Raw genomic sequence first — 16,351 nt, forward strand, 5'->3', positions numbered from 1 at the left:
CGTAGAACAACTCTCACATTTCTCATTTCATTTTTGGCGTTAAATGACTTCATAAGCCATCACTCTCCTGCATTCCATTTGTGATTCCATCACTGCTGTGCATTTATCGGGGTTGCCATTCAAGAAATAAAGGCACACCAACGCAGGTGCTCTCAAAGACCCACTTAATTAACTTCCAAGCAGAGGTCGTAGATCTGATATCTGGGAGATGTGCCGCCGACGAGATCGAACACATAGCTGCTGGATGAGTTTTCTTCAACAAGGAAGAAGGAGGTGCCAAATGTAGACGAACTCTTCAAGTTGTGCCCTGTGTTTACACGTCTTATGCGTATATGTTTATGATGCGAAGCATTAGGCAGAAATAATGCCACAGCATCTCAGAGAGCACAGTTCTCATAGAGACACAGAGAAAAAACTTCTATTTGGAAGAGATTAATTCGCAGGGTTAGGGTAGTCGGGTCCCCTAGTCCAGGGCTCCGCTGGCGGCGGCTGACTTGGGGGCTAGCTGGATGACCCAGGCTTGCTGGTCCGGGTTGTCGCTGGTCAGGGCTCCCTCCCACTGCTCGTGTGTCGGGTACGGCAACTATTAACACTGTGTCCGCTTTGTCCTGGCATTCCCAAGATGTATGGCAGAGCGTGGGGCTTGCTCCACACCAAGGACAGTAACTTGGGTATTGCGTGGGTCTGACCTTGTGTAAAATGTGAACACTTGGACATGTGTTTGCTTGTACTCGGCAGTAAGCGGCATCCGAGGACGACAGTTGTTTGTGTGGCGGTGGGAAATGTCTTCTTTCTAGCTTAAGGTGTTCTATCCTGTTCTTGTCTTTAATTAAGGGGCTTTTCTGAACACTGTCACTATACGGTCCTTCCCCCCATCCTAGGACCTTATGGTGACAGGGCTCAGAAAATCCATACGAGTTCCTTAGTTAAAAATAAAAACAGTGCAGTAACAATTCATCTAAGCAGCGCAGTTTGCCCTTTGTAGGAGTTTTTACTTCTGACTGAAACCGATACCTACGTTCGATTTGCGTATCGATGATAAAAAAGCAGGGAAATATTTGTTTCTGCGAATGTTTGGAAGACATTCGTGCGTGACGAAAGCCCCACTGCTGCATCCTTAGGTATCTCTGGAATGTCCACTGGCCTGGTGAAGAGCTTTACCTGTTGAATACTGCGTAATTATCATTAGCGGTTACTTGTCCACATGCAGTAAAACACGCAGCGTGCTGTCTTTGCCAAAGTGACCGAGCTACCGTGAATGCGGAGAAATCAGAAATGTGGTGAAGCGGTGATGCTGCCGTCGCCAGCGCCCGTCAACTACATTGAAGACATTTGCTATTCAGCCTCCAAGTTCTCCGTCATGTAGGTCATATCCGGCTATTGCAAGGAGCATCAGGAGTCTGTCCGAGCGACAGAACATGCATTCTGAGCCTCCACTGTCTCAGGTAAGTATCGTAAAAACGGTAGCCTTTTGGCGTTACAACGCTGAGTCTGTTATGAGTTTCTACGGAGCTTATGACCTAATAGTTCATTTATGTCCCACTTCCTGCGTCATAACTAGATATGTGCGCTGTCAACCCCGTGGAAGATGCTCTCCACCTAAAATGCGAAAATCGTAGTGAACCCATCCATACCTACCTGAAGTGGGCACTGCACTTAACAAACTGAACCATTTAGGGTTTAAAATGAAAGCATTAGCGTCGCCGACATTGCTAACATAACTTCGCGCGAGCAACTGCAGATACAAGGGACGTTCATAGAGTTCGTATTATCAGTGCCATTAATTCAGAACAGACGTACACGCTACGCATAAAAATGAATGCAGGACTTCCTAGTTTTAGCGAAATAAAAAATTGTGCTCTGTATAGTACCACGCAGCACCGCTGTGGGACCAAACAAACACGTCAGCATCCATCGAAAAACTCATGCAAAAACTCGAAGCACGTGTAGTCATCCGCTTTTTGTATTCGAAGGCACACGCTACCAAGAAGAATCATGATAAGCGGGTGGAGGCGTAATCGTAGTACGCACTCTGCTTTTGTGTGATGCAATTCATAAAACTACCTTGAAATGAAAGATATTGAATTGGATTGAATTTTATTTCGGATTGTCAAAAATCCTGGAGCCCGGAGTTAAAGGCAGACAAATTCTGCCTGACGGGGCCCCGGGCCCCAAGCAAAAAAACATAAGTACAGATATACATTTACAGCAGCAATACTGTGTGGCAATGTTTGAAGAGATACTTACATCAACACAAAATAGGAAATGAATGCATCGACTGAAACATGAGACACGACACGCATTGCATCAAACGCTACACTGCGGACAAGGCCTTAAACATAACGTATCGAGCAAATAGGCAATAAGAAAACCGCGTTAAATACAAACAGTTGAAAGAAGGTAAAGTTTAATAAAGCTTTTAAATGAACGAGCAGTTTTAAATCCCGAACCAAGGTGTAAATGAATGGGAGTTTATTAACTGAGACCGAAACATCGTACGAGGTCATCTGCATACCGTAATTAGTTCTAATGCGAGGAGTGACGTATCGTGTATATCTGAGGGAGTGTGGATCATGTTGAATGAATGTTATATTGAAAGAATTCAGATTCAGTTTTATGTCTCAGTAAACATACACAGCATTTGGAAGTAAAATAATGTCTTCTAAACGAAGTATTTTGGATTTAAGAAAGTAAGGCAATGTATGGTCTTGTGCTCCTAAACAATAAATGGCACGAATTGCCTTTTTTTGTACACTGAATAATGAAGCAACATATTGTTTTGAGGTGCTACACCAGACTATCAAACAATACTTTAGGAAAGATTCTATTAGGGAATAATACAGCAATGTTTTATGCCAGACGGGTAAAAGATTTATATATTTGTTGATGATGCCTAGGGACCTTGAAAGACTTGTTTTTAAATTTGCTACGTGGGCATTCCAGCATAGATGCTCGTGGAAAATGACGCCCAGAAATTTTTGTGATTCTTCTCTTTCCAAGGAATAGCCTACAAAGCTAAGGCTGAAACTATGCTGAATTGGTTTGTTTCGCCTGCGAAACAATACATACTAACTTTTTAACACATTTAGTTGTAGCTGATTAGTGTTTAACCATTGCCCCAGTTCTACTAGCCAGTTATTGCATTTTGTTTCTAGGTTTCAGTAATGTTATCGAAAGCGTGAGTCCACTTCCATTAACCATCCACTAATCTCGACATGTCGTCGAAGAACAATTTAGGTCTTTGTTCAGGACAGCTATGGCGCAATGCGATTGTGGTGTTCGTGTCAGGGGCGGAAGTCAGATGCTCTTAAGGTCAGCTTACGTGGTTTAACGTCCCAAAGGAACTCAGGCTATGAGGGACACCGTAGTGAACGGCTCTGGAAATTTCGACCACCTGGGGTTCTGTAACGTGCACTGACATAGCACAGTACTCGGGCCTCTAGAATTTGTCTCCATCGAAATTCGACCGCCATGACCGCGATCGAACCCGCGTATGTCGGGTCAGCAGCCGAGCACCATAACCACTGAGCCACCGCGGCGAATGCGTGCCCTTCGGAGGTTCCTTTATTTTGAGGAACAGCAAGTATTTGCTTTCGGGTTATTCGTTTATTTCGACTCATACCTTATCATCACCGGCCCAGCATTTCCGCGTCGGTGCAGTATTCGTCTCCTGTGGAGCACTTCAAGAGGGCACACAGCAATTGAATGACGAATTTGGATAGAAACTCTCCCTTTCTCAATATATTTTCAGCGTAATCCTCAGGTCTTCATCCACGTTTTTATCCAAGAAACGACGTTTTTATTATTTCTGGTAGTCAAAAAAAGTGGAGAGTTTTACCGCAGTTCGATCATTAGGCATGCGGAATCACGTTGTCATCCTTCGCCTCTTTTTTCTGGCCTCTGCATCTGCACGCAACCGCGTTTCTCGCTCTCCATCGTCACACCCCTTGTCTCCATTCGACGGCAGCTGACGCTACGCCCACCTCCAGCCGCCTATAGTTGGCGTCATACGTATTTTTGTTCAGACACATTTAGCCTGTTGTAATAACATACTCGAACGTAATGGTCGGATCTCAAATGTAATGGGCACTTTTGAAACAGAAATTACGTACACGATCTTTCAAATGTTTTGTTCTTAGATAGCACAATTTCGATGTTGCTGTTTTCTCAATTAAGACCACGGTGTAAGAAATATTTCAGGTGATCCAGCTCACCGCGCCGTCCACACGGCGGCCGGAGAAGAAATTGAGTACCCATTTCCCTCCCACGCCACCAGATGGCGTTAGGGCCGAGGGGGCTTACGCCTTACGCTGTGTTCGTAGCGTGCTGCTTTTGCGCTTGCTTTTCACGTTTGTCTCTTGCTTTGTTCGTGATGATTTCACTTGTGTGGTGGTGTTTGGTTGCCAAGGATTATCTCCTTCATGCGTGTAGTCAAGTCGTCTCTTTGAAGGCAAGAGAAATGGGGAAAAAGTGCTTTGTGTTAGCCCGTGTTTTCTGGTCACACTATGACACGCTATACGTTGCCGACACTAAGCATGAAGGCAAATTGAGGGTTTGTCCTAAACTCTCATACTCACATCTAAACCCAACAAATACTGAAAAGATGCGGGTGAAACTAGCAACACTGCTGTTCAGCCTCAGCGTTTCCAATGGGCTAGAGTTCTATTACAAAAGAGGTACGCCAGGTCTAGATAATGTCAAGGGCACTGTTGATTTTACTGTGAAAATGAGCAATTTATTCGATGCATTGAATCGGAAACATCAAAAGGGAGGGTTAACTGCACAGTCAAGATTTTGTTGTTCTGGAATCTTTTCTGATTTGGCTCAATGAATGGGAAAAAAACGTGAAGGCAGAAATGTTCTGTCAAATTCAACTGCCGAGGGCTTAAGAGTGACTATTCTCTCAAGCATGCAACTTTCCAAGTACCTGTTGGAGAAATGCAATTTCAAGTATGTTTTATCTGCGAAGTTTAACCAAGATGTGCTCGAAAAATTATTCGGTATTATCCGCCAAGCAGGTGGGCAAAATGAGCACCCGTGTCTACCAGCTTTCTTGCAGCTGTACAGCATGCTTTCTGTGTACAGCTTGTTGAAACCTCCAAGATATGGTAACTGCCAGGTACCGTCTCTGTCAAAATTAACCAGGCTGCATGGTTTGCTTCTAGCTCGTACAGTGGAACCCTTACAGCTTCCCTGAAGGTCAAATGGCTGTTAAAAGGAAGGACTGGGGGTCTTCTTACCTTTAAACAACTTTTGGTCTTTAGGAAAGACACAAGGGCTCAACTATACAAGCTAGACGCAAACCATAAAGCCTGGTTACTTTTGACAAAGACTGTGCATGACGATGAAGACTCGCGTCTGATAAACCTGCCCGACATGATGCTAGCCTTCAAAGAACCTTACGAGCCACGTATAAATGAGCTGAAGGCCAAACTTGACGGTCTTGTAGAGAGAGAATGAATGTGAGGACTTTATTCACAACGAACCCGACTCAGGTAGTGTAACCGATTGTATAATTTATTATGTGACGGGGTTTCTATGCAGGAAACTGCTGAAATGCACCGATATCTCAGCGTGCAAGGCTGGGCTAACGGCTTCTGCAAAAGTGACCAGGCCTGAAGTAGCCTTAGTTTTGCAGAAAACACGAGGCGGGCTGCTACATGCAAATGTTGCCATATTTTCTCTTAAACGAAATAGAAAAACAGTTTCAGAAGCATGCTTCTGATAAGAATGTCTACGACATAACTGTCGACTACATTCTAGAGAATCATAAGATGTCATTTCCATGCGGTGAGCATAAAGTCGACATATTGGCACAAGTCGTGCATTATTACGTAGCACTACGTATGCGTCAGTATTGCAAGCAGCTGAAATAGAATGCTGAAAACAAAACACAAAAGCTGCGCAAGCTATCGAAGCTAGTTTAAAACTGTTTTATCCTCGTTGAAATTTTTAAGTACTCTCTTTTCGTTGCATTGTCACAGAGTAAAGTATCGCCCACGGGGCCTGTTCGTTGTCGTCATAACTGCGTAATAAATTGGTTCATTTCATTGCTTGTGTTTTCAGAGAATAAATTGAAGTGCGTTCTATGTGCCTTTTAAATTCTTGCAGCCGCCGCGGTGGCTCAGTGGTTATGGTGCTCGGCTGCTGACCCAAAAGACGCGGGTTCGATCCCGGCCGCGGCGGCTGGAATTTCTTTGGAGGAGAAATTCTAGAGGCCCGTGTACTGTGCGATGTCAGTGCACGTTAAAGAACCCCAGGTGGTCGAAATTTCAGGAGCCCTCCACTACGGCGTCTCTCATAGCCTTAGTCGCTTTGGGACGTTAAACCCCATAAACCAAACCTAAATTCTTGCAGCTGCTTCCCTCTTTTTAACCCGAGCTCTACAAACACCTACCTGTAGTGAAAAGCCGTTTGTGTGCCACGAGAAAAAAATATACACACATACTACTTTTCAGTACTTTTGTGGGCTTCAGTATTGCATCCAATAGCTCTGGTTCTAAATTCCGTAGGAATGATGACCTGTTACCGAGCTATGTACACCAGTGTCTAGCTGTTCTATACACACATGGAAAGCAAAAGTGGCGATCAAAATAGCGGACGTTGGTAGACATGGCTAGCTGTGATATAATTGTTGCAGCTCGACTGTGCTTTTTATCTACACAATAACAGGCCATGTTAGGCGTTCGTTGCATGAGGAAAAGCGGACCACACGCCAAAAATTATCGCGGTTTCAGATGCCATCGCATCTTTAAAGTAACATCAGGTCATAACCTGGAAATCTAGCTGACCAGTTTCGCAGAAAAGTACTATTAAAATCAAGTAAGTTCATTTCGCACAGGTGACGCATCACCGACAACGCTAGAATTGCTGATAGCACGCGTCAATATTTCTTACACCGTGGCACGCGTCGCGGCGCACATTGGAAAGCCTCCTGTACAGTAGCGCCATCTCACGGTGAAGCGTCGAAGTTGGTACGAGATTTCCGCGGCCGCGGAGGCGCTGTTACTACACCTGAAATATTTCTTACACCGTGATTAAGACACAATGTCAGAAATTTTCGGCTACCCTAGAAAGAACAGCAACCGCTAGTATTTTAGCCTGGAAAACTAATAAATTTTCTTTTTTAAGGCCTGAATTGCTGTTGGGGCGGAAAAAAATAATTCAGAAGGTCGAAAAATTTCGCTTCTAAGACTGTAAATTTCCCTGTACGGCAGTGAAACCAAGTCGTTGAATATAAACATAACTTCCACTGCGGATCAAGTAAAAACACAGAATTTGATTGCCCGCATTTAATTTTTCGGCTTGTAGGCATGAATTACAAGAAAGTCGCGACTGCCCCCACTGGAGGCATAGCGCTTCCTGATGTCTTCGATTACGTCGAGTGTGAAGTTCTGCAGCTCTTGCTTCTCGCATTCGTTCAGCAGTTTGTAAACAGGGTTCAGAAGAGTGAAGAAGTCTGAAAGGAAGTGGAGAAAAAGCACGAACTGTTTAATTGTTGCTGCGCTCTTAAATGGATATTTTTCTCCGTTAGTCAGTCAGTGTTGCACTGAGCAGTATCTATTTCCACGAAGCGAAGGTGAAAAAAACATTGCGTGAGCTCATCGTGCAGTGTTTGCACAGAACACTCTTACCAGTCGTTCAACCGGCTCAGAACATGCACATGTTCACTGTTTCCCTATATAAATAATCTAGTCACAGGTTACCATTTGCTGAGAAGGCACATTGCCGCATGTACTGCACCTCACACGCTTCCTTTGAAATCCTCCGTGCAAGTGCTATTTATTTTGTAGGAGAATGTAGAACTTTTCGTAGACAAACCTATTTTGTTTTCTCTGCAGGAAACTAAGGAATAAAACGATGAAGAAAAAAAATCTGCATTATGCGACCGCTGTAGTTGATGATGTTTTCTTTTGTGCTCTTCCTATATACTATAGTCGGAGACAACTTAAGAACATAGCCGGTTTACACCGTCAAAGAATACCCTTGGCGTCGGCCGATTGTCACGACCCTGCTAGTGTGACGAAGCAGGGAGTGGTAGATGAAAGGGAATCATCCTTTCCCGCTATGGTCGGGGATAAACCTCTCTCTCCATATTGGCGCCGCTCCCTGCATTTCCACGCTAGCAGGTTCATCAGAATCGGCCGACAATCGGCCGACGGCTAGAAGTGGGGAAAAGCCGCGGCGTTCTAGAGTTGTATCCGACTAAAAGACTGTATAAACCTCTGTCACTCTCCTAAGACCATCAGGTAGTGTAAATTCAATTTCCATCAGTGAACCTTATAATAGTCCCCATTCCCTCAATTTTAGGGGAAGCCATTTAAGCGGTGTTTCCGCCTTTTTGTATTTTTCTAATAATTCTTGTTACTGTGTAGATGAAATCGACTTCCGCTTTGATACCACATTCTTAGTGAAGTTTTTTTAGGAAAATTCCATATCCCCAACGTTTCAGATATTTTTTAAAGCTCCTCTTTTTGTAAGAATTATTGCTATTACCAACACCCCAGCCTTTCTGCTGTGTGTTGCGCATACACTTGTAGATAACTATTACTTTTCGAAACGCAGAAATACCTCAAAACTCTTGCCCTGCCTGAGCGACCATATCTTTCAAGACAACTACACAAAAATAATGTAGTTACATCTAGAAATGAAACTCGTCGGGCCATTAACTGCTGTCATAGGTAGCGGCGTGCAGCTGCTAGATGCCATATCCGCGTTGAATCATCCATTGCGGTGGCGGAGCAGTCGAAACAGGGAAGCAAAGCTGGGCACTGGTGGCGGTTAACGCAGCGCTGACTCTGGAGGCGCCTGGCGGCCGCTCAGCGCCTGTATAAGCATAGGAAGCGGGATCGGACCCCGGAGGCGGCCAGGGCACCGTCTACGCCGTTGCTCTTGCGGTACGGAGTTAAACTGTTATGTTGTTTCAGAATATTATTCCATGTACAGCAGATTGGGTTTTCTAATCTGAAAGATTTTGATTTGCTTGCAAATATAGCTCGGGTGGCGTCACAACATGCAAAAAAGCTTTTGAGACTGGGAGAAACACCCAGCTGATTTAGTGCCCAGGAGTTCCGAGTATATCTTCCGCCGCAACAACAGGCATTTACTAAGGCGAAAGCCTTTAATTCCTCATCGTTGTCGACAGAAGGTTGTCAGTAGAAGATTGTGTGTCATGCTTTTCTAGTCACACCAGAAAAAAAAATATCTTTGTGCACGATGGGACTCCAACCACCATCCTTCTGTTCCGCAGCAGAGCGTGCTAATGGCTACGCTACTTCCTGCCAACGCATATGTAGTTCTCCTTGTCTAGTACGCTGGAGAGTGTTTGCAGAAAGGCGTCGAATCAGACGGATGCCTCCCACCCGCCCTCCAGTGTCTCCAGCATTTAAGATTCACAAACAATTGCGTAGTTAATTAACATCTTAACCACACACCAGTGACACAAGCAGCAACACCGCGCTTAAGGCTTACGCCTTGCCGCTCTTTAGCTCAACAAAGCGCTCCCCTGAATTTTTTTTCGACCTCTTATAAAGATATTTCCAAAATGACGCTTTACATATTTGGAGCCTCTTAAAGATAGTCGCCGGAGGCAATCAATGGCCGCCTTCGTAAGTGCACTCTGAAAGGGGAAAATTTTGGAAAGTAGTGTTCACGTCTTCTTGAAAGACTCCCGCTCTCACTCTGTACCCTCACTTAAGGGAATGACCACCAGACATGTATTGGGCTGTTTTAAACATAGATCGGCATTGTAACCACGTTTCATAAGCGCGTAGGCTGTTTTGGGATCTAATCGCTTTTGCTTAATGAATGGTACATCTAATAGGAGCACAAATAAATCAGTAAACTACTTTGAGATCCTTTGTTTTACATGCATTTCTAAGAGTCGTCCGTATCCCATTGCTTGACCCTAGCCGACGACAGCAGCCACATCGTATTTTGCTTATTTCAAAGACCGTTCTTACTCTGTACGTACACTTCGCCCGCACTGCATTATTACGGGAGGCTATTTAAGAGAGATAAACTGTGGCAAATGAACAAGAAAATCAAACACAACACCAAACTTTTCTGATATTTTTTGTTATTGATTGCACTTGTTTGTATTTTTTCTAGTTTAAACTGTCAATACTCCTTAGTCGCTATGATATACAGCACTGCATTTTCAGCTTTTACACCTTTCATGAGGTCAGCAGGAAGTGATCTGTCATCCCGATGCAATGCATTGTTTCTTGGAAACAAAAAAAAACAGCCGTTCTTTAAGCCCCCGTCTCTGCCCTCTCTTTTTCCTCTTTCTTGCGCTGGAAAGTTTTTTCAAAATTGCAAGTAAACGCATGTCTGGCTTGCGGCATCTTCCAGCATGCGCTTATGAAATTTCCTTTCATTTCATTTATTTCATTCTTAAAGGCCGGAGGGCATTACATAAGGATAGGCTACAGTTGGGGTAAATACAAGCATGATGAAGTCAGGACAAAGTGTTTGGACAAAGAGCTTCGCGCCGCATTCTTGTTATAAATACCCACTTGCAGCCGCAGTCTTGTCCAGTCCAATGGTGGCAGTGGTGTGGACTACCTCGCAGGCGAGCGGGATCAGGTTTGTAGCGCGGACCAGGTCGGCAGCGTAGTTTCTCAGGGACACGGTGCTCTCGAGGGCGCTCGTCTCAGGAAGAAGACCCTCAAAAACCTGCGGGAGGCAGCGCAAAGTATCGCGCACGTTGAAAAAAATCTACAGACTGGACAAAAAGGGCTCGTTTAGCGCAAACTGATAATGTGATTTTGATAAAACTCAAGGAAAAAAGGCGAGCTCTTAGCAATGATGTATGATTTGGGATAATTAGCCACTGCAGTCGCCCTGATTAGCCACTGGAGTCGTCACGACGAATCTCCTAAAGATTCTTCCAGGGACGCTTTTATGTGGAAGCGGTGTAGTAAATGGATAGCGCCTGTCGAAAATAAAAATAGTAATAAAAATTGGCTATGATTTAGCTCTGGTTAACCCTGCTTAGCCGATGCTTTTTAACGTTGCACTAATAGGCCTTCCCAAGCTACTCGCCGACATCCCTCACCTGCACCACAGCATTTATGCTGACGACCTCACACTTTGGATCACGCACGGCAGTGACGGCAAGATAGAGGAGACTCTCCAGACCGCAATCAAACGGATCGTAGATTACCTCATGACAATTGGCCTCACCTGCTCGGCGACAAAGTCAGAGTATATAATCATCCCGTCCCCGGGACGACGCCCTCCAAAGATACATCCTAAGATCAACCTCCAGGTGCAAGGTAACCCGATCCCTCGTACAGATCACATCAGGATCTTGGGCTTACACCTACATGCCAACGGTAGCAACAACACCACGCTCCAACGCATCGACCAGTCGGTGGTACAGATCGGACGCCTCCTTAAGCGAGTTTCCAATAAGCATCATGGTATGCAAGAGTCCAACCTCCTGCGCCTCGTTCAAGCCTTCATCTGCTCCCGCATCACCTACTCTGCACCCTACCTACGTCTCACTCGTGCCGAAAGCGAACGGCTAGAGGCGTCACTCCGAAAAGCGTACAAGACGGCCTTGGGCCTTCCCATGTCCACAGCTACGCATAAGCTCATGGCTCTCGGAATCTCCAATACCGTGAGCGAACTTATTGAAGCAACCCTCACTGCCCAATACGAGCGGCTCTCACTCACACACGCTGGCCGAGCGGTACTGCAGCAAGTTGGGATCTCCCCGCCGAGAGCGGCCCCAAGTTATGCTGAACTTACCCCGGAATATCGCCAAAATCTCCGCATCCCTCCCATTCCCAAACGGATGCACCCGGAACACCATGCCGAGAGACGGGCCGACCGTGCACGTCAATTCGAGAAACGCTTCAGCGGACGTCCGGACGTCACGTATACGGACGCCTCTTACCATCCCTCGAAGCCAGCGACGGTGGCGGTAGCTCTCGCCCCTCACCGCAGCTGGTACACAGCCTGCAGCATTCGCAATGCAGAAACAGTCACCGCAGCAGAGGAGGTTGCCATTGCGCTAGCGCTAGCTGACCATAATACCAAAGTCGTCATCAGTGATTCTCAACAGGCTATTCGCAACTACGATGCTGGCCGTATCTCTAGCCAGGCGTTACACATTCTCCTTTCTACTGCACCCTCTTCCAACTCTCGCGTACTTCTTTGGGCCCCAGCCCACGAGTCGCTCAGCGGAAACGCACAGGCGCACACTCTCGCCCGAGATCTCAGCTGCCGAGCAGAGTGTATGATAGGACTCCCTGCTTCCTCTGACACTAATATCTCACGCGCTTCTCTACTCACCACTTACACGGACATACTACAGCACTACCGGCTCGAAAGATGTCTCTATCCTTCCGCACACCGTGATCTAACAAGACGCGAGGCCGTCCAATGGCGCAAACTACAAACTGGCAGTTTTCCATACCCCCTCTTATACAGCAAGATCTTTCCACAACAGATAGACCCCATGTGCAAACACTGCTCAACTCCAGCCACTCTCATACACATGGTGTGGACTTGTACACATTACAACACAAACAACCCAAACACCCCAGAGACGTGGGAGTCTCTCCTGCGTACTTCCGAGCCGGCAGACCAACGCCGGCTTATCCAGCGCGCGGTGGAGGCCGCGACATCCCAAGGGATCCCCGCCGACCTCCTCTAAGCCAGCGCAACCGGTCCTTAGACTGGTCCCCTGTTTTGGGAGCAATAAAAGAATTTACCACCATCGCTTGATTTTTTTGTAATTTGGGAAATTAAGGTGACTTTGGCTCCGATGTTGAGCGAATCTTTGCGGGGATATACAAGGTGACGGCAGTATGCTGCTATGCAGAATGAAATGTTGTGGTCATTACGAATCGGAATACATCACAAAAAGGGGAGTCTCAAAGGTAATGCCGATAGCTTAAATTGAGGTCCCTAGCGCAAGAATCAGCATCATAGTTGCAGTTTGCTGGTGTTTTTCTTCCTGATGTAAGATTTTGCAGCTATTGGTTTTGTTTATTGTTTTAAATTTGAGATGCGCTTTATGGTGTAATGTGCCGATCTGTGGGAGTTTTCTGAGTGCTGCTGAACTACTCCCAGGGACTAATTGGCTCTATAAGAGGGAAAGAGCCTGGCATTGCTTAGTGGGGATTGTGTCGTGCTTGCGGACTGAGCGGTCGGGTTTTCGGCGTGGTTCTAACGCTAGCGGAGCACGAGTCACTTTGCAGTGCCCTTTGGGAAACTGCACATGCGAAGGAAGACTTCGGGGTGCGCTGAGCTCCACAACCGCCGAGAGACAACTGACTCCGGTTGAGACCAGCCTCAAGCGACATCACTCCGGACAGCGGATGCTGTCCCCTGTCCATCGGGATCTCCTTCCCCCGGCGGGGCAGCCTGTTACGTCCAGCCTTCGTCGTGGGGAAGACAACGACATGGCAGCAGCGAAACGCCGACAAACCCCGAGACGCGCGTTGGGTGAGCGCCTGGATTGCCACGGAAGCCGCGTCCGTCTGCCCGGTTGAGCGAGCGTTTCCCGTACACCGAGTGTGAACGCGCGTTCGAAATGCGCGCGAACGCCGCTCATGGACATTCCGGCGTCTGCGCTACGTGGATGGCATCGTTCCCCCCTCCCAGCGCGTGACGACGGCGTGATCTCTCGGGAGTGAGTGAGTGCGTGTGTGTCGGTGATTGGTGCCAGTGAGAACTTCCTTCCCCTGAAGGCCCGGCCCCCATCTAGGGACCCTAGGGAAGGGAACTTTTTAAAACCTCGGCAGCGGCACGGCCGAGGAGCTCTTTGTCTTTGAATGATATCCTGAGGAGCTGTCGTGATGCAGCGTTCCTGCAGCTCACTTGTAAATATGAAAATTTGCTGTATAAAGTCCTCTTTCATTGTCTTTTTCCAGCAGCCTCGTCTCAGGCGTCCCTCAATTCTCTCTCCCGCACACGACCATGCTACCTCGTCTGTAACAAACTGGTGGCAGCGGTGGGGTGCTGCTACCTCGTCCTTAACAGTCTACAAAGACGCCTAAGGTGAGGTGTTGAGCTTCGAAGTTATTTAATATGTATTCTTTTTGATCAAGCAGAGCATGCTCAGTTGATCTAAGATGCTTTGTGAATACTGACAGTTGGCTATTACACAGTGCTTCTGTAGGAAATTGTAGTAACGTCTATGCATTATTCGCTCTAGCCCCTTGGAGAAAAAAGGTTGCACATTTGGTTTTGGAAATACTCCGGAGGCGAAGTTATGCCAAAGGGTAGCCGCTCAAAGCAATAACGGCCAAACGGAGTAATGAAGGTTGTGAGCGGCTGACATTCCTTTGCTAACCTCACTTGATGGAAACCTGAGTTTGCGTTGAGTTTGGAAAGCTTGACGGCACCGCTGAGCAACCCGAGTGTCTCATCAATAGTGGGGAGCAGAAACCGTTCGATTTGCACCGATTTGTTTAGTTGAGTCAGGTCAGCGCATATTCGCACTTGTCCTGACGGCTTCCAGACGGGCACTCTGCCAGCACACCACTCCGTAGGCCCTTGAACTTTACGAATGACCCCATTCTTTTCCATCTCTTCCAGCTCTTGTATTACGCCGTCTCGCAGCGGGATGAGTATGCGACGAGCAGTGTGAATGGCACAGGGCACGGCATCTGGTTTAAGACGAATACAGTATTCGCCTTTCATGGTCCCCAGACCGCGGAACAAGGAACCAAATCGCGTCTGCACTACCTGATGAACTGATGCTTCGTCTACAAATTTAACTATTCCCAGGGCTTCTATTGCCGGCAAGCCAAGAATCGCATTGCTCACCGAATCGACAACGAAAACATCCTGTCTAACCGAAGCACGCTTCCACAGAATGTCGGCAGTAAACTTTCCCTTCAAGTTCAACCTGTCACCGCCTGGTCCCATCAGAATAACATCAGTAGGCTGTAGTACCTTCGGCAGTGCTGGAAACAACCCTGGGACAACATTTACCTCGGCTCCCGCGTCAGCTTTCGCCGAAACAACTGCACCATTAACAGCAATATGAACAAAGCGAGCCTTTGCAGATGACCCAGCCAAATCTCCCACGGAAAATGTCACACAGTTCATGTTCGGTTGCTCACCCCGAGGACTGCGGATGCCTACCTCTGAAGGCCATGCTTCGGGTTCCGTGGTCCTGTGTGTCCGTGAGCAGACAACTGCGAAATGTCCCCGGCGCTGGCACACGTAGCACAGTGCTCCTCTGGCAGGGCACGACGACCTCGAATGAGGGCCCCTACCGCAAGCAGCACACGTCTGGTGATCCGGACGTCTCTGGTTCGATGCCCGCCTATGAACAGTGTCGACTTCAGCCCTCGTAATGCTCTTCGCGGTCCACAACGCTCCGAAGAACCTGCTGCTGTCGCTGCACAGCTTCTTTCAGGCGTGCCTTGGTGAGGGCACTTTTTAGAGTCAGCGCCGCATCCATTTGAAGAGCTTCCGACAACTTTGCATCCCGTAGTCCAACTACAAACCGGTCGAGAATCCTCCGCTCTTTCATCTCCCCGTAGTCGCATCTATCGGCCAGCCTATGTAACTCTGTAACATACTGATCTACAGACTCGCCTGGTTCTTGGTGGCGGCGATGGAAGCACGCACTTTCGTAGACTAAGTTCCTTGTGGCGACAAAATGGGTGTCGAACTGTGTCTTCACTACGTCGTATTTCTTCGAGTCTTCCTCGGACAAGTTGAAAGTCTTGAAAATGTTGCGCGCCTGTCGTCCCATCGTGTACAGCAACGTACGCACCTGAGACTCTTCAGTTCGTTCTTTAAGTCCTGAGGTGAATCGGTAGTCATCGAATTCTTGTATCCACCCAGGCCACTCGAACGTCTTGTCGAAGTTGAAGCTCGCTGGTGGCTGCACCAAAAAAGGCTGAGACGAAACCTTCGTTTCTTCCGACATTTTCTGGGCTGTTATCTGGCTGGTATACGATGCTGCTGGCGGGCGGCCACAGGCGGTAACCTTACGTCTGCCGTGGGTCCCGTATAACCTGGACAACCACTTCTGACACCATGTGGTGTTTCGCAGTACGACACATCGATGAATACTAGTGCGTGGCCCCCAGGCCCACGCCCAAAGGAAAAAGCCCCGTTTATTGCAACCTGACAAGTATATATACAGCCACTGAGTACGTCACGCATGCGCCGAGCATCACAAGAGTACACGTGCACTTGCTACGATAGATACTATCACACGAGGATAGATAACGCCACAGGGGGCGCTTCACTGTAAAATTAGGTTGTATCTGACCATACAGCTCGTATCGGTCTGACCGTGTCCTCCTCCTTTAAACCTCGTCTTCTCTCCGGAACTCTCTGCTCCTAAATGCAGTCTGCTCTGACTGGTCAA

At 47.2% G+C, this 16,351-nt stretch overlaps 1 pseudogene; it reads right to left on the reverse strand.

Moving 5' to 3' along the window:
* Positions 1–463: 463 nt before the first annotated feature.
* Positions 464–15,904, reverse strand: LOC149347030 (uncharacterized; annotated as a pseudogene).
* Between the last annotated feature and the right edge of the window lie 447 nt (positions 15,905–16,351).

The sequence above is a fragment of the Amblyomma mixtum genome, chromosome 4 (genome assembly GCF_055824585.1).
Source record: "Amblyomma mixtum isolate Tamu chromosome 4, ASM5582458v1, whole genome shotgun sequence".
Lineage (NCBI taxonomy): Eukaryota > Metazoa > Arthropoda > Arachnida > Ixodida > Ixodidae > Amblyomma > Amblyomma mixtum.